The 5740-nt window shown below is 38.4% G+C and overlaps 1 long non-coding RNA gene across 2 annotated transcripts; it reads left to right on the top strand.

Moving 5' to 3' along the window:
* The first annotated feature begins 841 nt into the window (after positions 1–841).
* LOC125543781 (uncharacterized) lies at positions 842–5740 on the top strand. 2 transcript variants are annotated; one of them, XR_007298760.2, is made up of 3 exons: positions 842–1076; positions 2339–2393; positions 5478–5740. It is a non-coding gene; the product is annotated as an uncharacterized LOC125543781 (long non-coding RNA). The 2 variants fall into 2 exon arrangements; XR_007298761.2 differs by having other exon boundaries at positions 861–1076; positions 2336–2393.

The following is a 5740-nucleotide window of genomic DNA, read 5'->3' as shown; positions in this document are numbered from 1 at the left end:
AAGATGGCAATACATGAGAGTCAATGGAGGACAAGTAAACGAGTTGTACTCGTACGCGTCGGTATCAACGCAAAGGCCCACACCGTATGTACTACGTCTAGTCCAATACGGTAGAATTTGGATCACAATTTAACAAGCTGGGATACTGAGCTTGTCATGCAAACCTTCCATGCAGAGGATGCAAGCTAAAGCTAATCCTATCCATTCCCGTCCTTGAGCAACATGACGACTTTGTTGCATGGTATTACGACTCTCGGGGTCTCTTCTCTACCAAATGTGCCTACAGGGTACACATCGATCTGGTCCGGCAATAGAGCAACAAACCACATAGAGAGGGAATCGAGGGAATGAACTCTCGCAAGAAAGTGTGATCGGGAATTTGGAAGATGGACTGTTCAGGCAAGGTCCACCATTTCCTGTGCCGGTTTGGGCACAACAGTGATGATGGTCGCTTCTTCTTCAGATGCAAATTAGTTAAGGCTCTATGGCGGGAGACAGGTCTTGAAGGCGAGCGCCAAGCTAATGGGGGAATTCGCCCCTTCAAGTGTTGGAGTTAGTCCTTGCCCTACCAAACATTAAAAAGCTCCAAGTGATCTTCTTGTTGTGGCGCTGGTGGAATGAAAGAAATCGCATTAGACACGGTGAGAGGAAGATGTCAGCGCAAGAATTTGCTAGTCAGATCAAAGTTCTGTCGAACCTCCGGCACAGACCACAGTTGTCACGCCATGTAGATGGAAGCCACCTGAGGCCGTGTTTGGCACACCGGGATCGAAGGGTTTTTTTAGTGGATTTTCCCCTTCGGGCTTAAAAGCCCCTAAAAGCCCAACAGAAGCGTTTGGTGCACTGGGCTTCAACCGGGTCAGCCCCGAATATCCCGTCTGATCCTCCCCGATCCACGGGGCTTTCCAGCATCGAGGGGTACCTCGCGTCTCACACGCCTCATGCGGGAGGGAGAAGAGACGCGGCCGCGGTCACAAGAGACGGCGAGAACCGCGCGCAGCCGCCGTCGTCGCTGCTAACGCCGTCGGACGCCTGCTTCCTCTTCTTCCTAGGGAAAGCTGGCCTTCTCCCCCGAGGTACACCACCCCCTTCCCCTCCCTCATCTTCGTCTAGGGTTTCCGCCGCCAGTCCTCCGTTCGCCTCGTCCTCCCCGGCGAGCTCGCCAAGCACATCGTCCCTGAGAGCCACCACCGGCTCCTCTCCCTTTTCCAGCACCACCGCTGTGAGAGGCCCTTCCTGTTGTTCCTCTGCCTGCTTCCCCATCACATTCCTCCTCCCCCTGTTTGAAGTTAGTTGCCGCTAGCTCTGGACTACTATTCAAGACAACTCCAACCCTTTTTTGATGTCATTTATGTGTGCCTTAACATTATACATGTAGATGCTCAAGTAGGATCTCTACCTTTCGGTACTGATTTTATACTCCATAGTAAAAAATCCCATTATTATTAGCATATAGTACTCCTATATCTGATATCAAAGTAACAAAATAAGCCGACCATTTTGTGTTAGATATTGATAATTGGATGTAGTGTAGAAATGTGAGGAGAGAATCATTTTGTTGCACATAAGTTTCATTGGTATATCATCGGTCTGATTAATTTTGACACTATGTGCTAAAAATATAGCATTGTTTAGAAATAATATGCATTTTGTCGCCTAATATGGGAAATATTAGGGTCAATTCTACTACTTTTTTTCTCTACTAGTTCTTTTACATTCAAGTCTACCAGTAGCTTTGTTTCAAATATGTAAGGAATAACTTTTGAAAGGACACTACCTGCTACCTTATACATCTATTTGTTGAATGTTCAACTTTGAAAAATGCAGTAAACACATATTCTGAAGTTAGAACTGCTGTAGCGTCACTCTGTATATCTTGCTTGCATCTTGTCTGAATAAAGTTGAAAGTCAAGAAATAACTGAACCATACTGGCCCAGAGCAGCAAGCAGGGAACTAATTGAAACCATTTTTTTGTTCAATCAGTGAGAGAAAGGTACAGTGAGTTTTTCATATTTAAGTTACAAAGATCAGCAAGGCATGCCTTCTTGCAGTTTGACAACCTGATGAGAAAACATGTCGAAGTTAACTGTTACTGGTGTGATTTGCTAAGATGAGTAAAATACATGCAGACAAGAGCTGGAAATCAATTTCTCATCTGAGATGACTAGTTGTAGTATATTTATGTGGTTGCTAACTGAGCATATGCATGTACATGTCTAACTAAGAATATACTTAAGCTCTTATTCCTGATTAGCTTAGAACAAACATTTATGATGCTCTGTTATAACGTAATAGCGAGCTCTTTGTTATCTTACATGTTCATCAAACTGCAAGAAGTGAGTGCGGTCATGTGGCTTCGGAGCGAAATGGATGAGTTGCCTACCTAGAAGAGGTATTTTGATTTGGTTCGTAATGTTCTTGCTTGCTTGGTCTTGTTCTTAAGCTCCTATTCCTGATTAGCTAGAAATCAATTTCTCATCTCCGAACTGAGACTACACTTAAGCTCCTATTCCTGATTAGCTTGGAACAAACATGTTTTTCTTGTGAATGAATGCTTTGTCTGCATACTAATTTGAATAAAGGGCAAATAACAGGAAGAAACTGAACCATACTGTTTGGCAATCAGCAATAAAGTAATTGTAGAGTTTTTGTTAGAGAAATAGATACAATTTGATAGTGAACAATCATACTAAATCTAATATATTTTTTTAGTTGTATATATGATCTGTACATATAAATTTTTAGTTTTGATCTGTACATATATATGATCTGTACTGTATATGCAAAGAGTTTCTGTCAACCTTTTCTCTGCAGTGTATATATGGTCTATACGTATAAAATTTTAGTTGTGAGTTTCTAGTGCTAGTACTCGATGTGAGATATCTATGTGACCTGATGGTAGAGCTTGCTTTCTCTATTTGCATCAAGTTAAATCTGGCTCAAGTACATCACATATAAATTTTGTTTGAGGCCTGCTTCGGTAGACCCCCCCCCCCCCCCCCTCCACAAACCGTATAAGAGCGGTACAGTCATTTCATCAATCCGTATACTCATATGCTTATGTGACACATACGAGACATCATACCCACTTTTTATTAAATTTCAGAAAATAGCGCAGGCACCATGTATCGAACTCAAGATCTCTTGGTCTAAGGAAAACCACATTAACCAACTAGAACAACCTAATGCTTGGGTATTTAAACTTCTTTTCTTCTACTTCAGTTTGTTGAATCGGTATTGTTATCACTATTTCTTTTTCGTTTTTTCTATTTATTTTTTTAATTTTTTAATTTTTGTTTCTTTTTTATTTTCTGAAAATTCTCACACTTATTGTTTTTTGAATTAAAAAATTGCTTTTTAAAATTCTGTTCATAAAGTACAGATATTCGCATTTTAAGAAAATAGTGCATATATGTCAAAAAATTGTTTGTTTAATAGAAAATGCTCATATCAATATGATTAAATTTCTGAACATCTATTAAATAGAAAAAATGTTCATTTAAACAAAAAATGTTTGTTCATTATTCGTTTAAATAGGAACATGCTCACATAAAAGAAGCGGACACTTTTAAAATTTCAGAGCATCTATTAAATAGAAAAAGGGAAATGAAAATAAATCATTTAGCGACCGGTTTACTGTTCTTTTTTGTTTATTTTCATTCTTGTTGTTTTTCGTTTTTCATTCTTTTTTCTTTCAAAAAATGCTCACATCAATAAATGGACCCAAATTTTTTCCACACACTAGTATCACCATGTCAAGTATCCATGATAAGTTTCATTGAATTATGACCTTTTATACATTTTCTAGGGTTTTCCTAGTGAAAAAAACCCTAAAACACTAGTCGAACGTGACGCAACATGCGTTCGGTGTCCAAATGTCTTCAAAATTTCGATGGAGGCCTGCCATTAGCATGCTCACATGCTGGCAAAATTTGATGTCATTTCATGCATGGAAAGAAGCACACCATATTCAAAGGTGGTGGTTTGAGTAGGCCGGCAGGGCAAGTCTGGTTGCACTTTTTTCACACCAATAAAATGAAACCAATTTTTTTCGAAACACTAACATCATCATGCAAAGCATCCATGATAAATTTCACTGAGTTCTGACTTTTTATGCATTTACTAAGGTTTTCCCGTGAAAAAAAATCTTAAAACACTAACCGAACGTGACACAATGTGCGTTAGGTGTCCGAATTCCTTCAAATTTTGCATGAAGGCCAGCCCTGAGCATGGCCACATACTGACAAGTTTTGGTGTCATTTTGTGCATGGCAAGAAGCATATCATGTTCAAAGGTGATGGCTCGGGTAGGCTGGTAGGGCAAGTCTGGATGCACTTTTTTCACATCAATAAAATGGACTCAAATTTGTTCCACACACTAGTATCACCATGCCAAGCATCCAAGATAAATTTCAAAGAACGCTCATTAAGAAAGAGGAGGGAGTTTAATTACAACTTGATCATTGACTTTTAGATAATTTTTAAAATAAATAATTAGGAATTCAAGAAAGTTCACAAAAAAATTAAAAAGTTAACTGAATTTTAAGAAAGCTCATTGATCAGAAAAAGTAAAACAAGACTTCATCATTTTTGGGAAAAGTTCACAAATTCGAAAAAAGTCATTGATTTTTTTAAAAAATCAAAATAAAAAAATATTTTTTCAATAAAACTTTATCAATTTTGTAAATAAGTCCATTGATTTAAAAAAAGTTCATTCATTTTTAAAATAAAATTCATCATTTTTATAAAAAGTTCAATTCTTTTTTAAAATCACTGATTAGAGAAATAGTTCATGAATTTGGGGAAAAAACTTCACCATTTTTGGAAAAAAAAGTGCACCCACTTTGAAGAAAAATTCACGACTTTGAATTTTTTTCTTCATTTAAAAAAATCACGAATTTTAAAATCTTTACGCATTTAAGAAAGAAAAGGGAAACAAATAAAGAAAAGGAAAAATAAAGCGGAAAAGAAAACCAAACAGGATATAGTGCGCTTTCCGGTGTTCTATTTTTAGTCAAAAAAAATATCTAGCACGTGTTGTTCAGTTGCCCGGTTGGTTAGTGCGCCTGTGCTAATTACTGGTGTAGGGCGGTTCGAATCCTCTGCGGCACTTACTTATTTTTGCGGTTTTAGAAAATAAAAAACATGATGTATGGGCCGGTCCAGCGCGGGAGGATGTGCGCGTTCATTCACGGACTAAAAATATAAATATTACTATCATGCCCCTTCATATGAAGAGGTATGGGCTAATCTGAGCCGTCCTTGTGTTTAGGGGGTCTACCGAAGCAGAAGTGATTTTGTTATACTTTTTGACAAAGGAGAGCGAGTCCATCTGTTTCAGATCATGAAGTATAAGAAACAGACTCTATGCCATATTTCCCCCCTGTTTTCTTTCTTGAGAAAGTATTTGAAGTACTCTTGTAGCTGTGAATTGTTTGACTGGGTGTCTAATGTTCTGATTGACTTGCTGCTTTCAGGGATGCGATGGAACTGAAGTATGCATGTGCGTCGGCGTCGAAACTGAAACTATGTTGGGAAGCAGAAACCGAATTTAAGTGATGTTTGTGTTGCACCCTAGGTGTTGTTGGTACATTCTGATGCATGCCTGTGTATGGCCTTTGATGTTCTTAGTTTATATGCCATTGTTCTTAAAGATTATGATTTGTTGCTTTCAGTAGTACTTGATGATATGGCCATTGATGCTTCAGCGTGTTCAGCAGTAAAGATCAGATTTTAATCA

This window comes from Triticum urartu, chromosome 3A (assembly GCF_056163025.1).
Source record: "Triticum urartu cultivar PI428250 chromosome 3A, HENAU_Tu73, whole genome shotgun sequence".
Classification (NCBI taxonomy): Eukaryota; Viridiplantae; Streptophyta; class Magnoliopsida; order Poales; family Poaceae; genus Triticum; species Triticum urartu.
The sequence above is the reverse complement of the archived record's forward strand: the minus strand, read 5'-3'. Positions and strand labels throughout refer to the sequence as shown.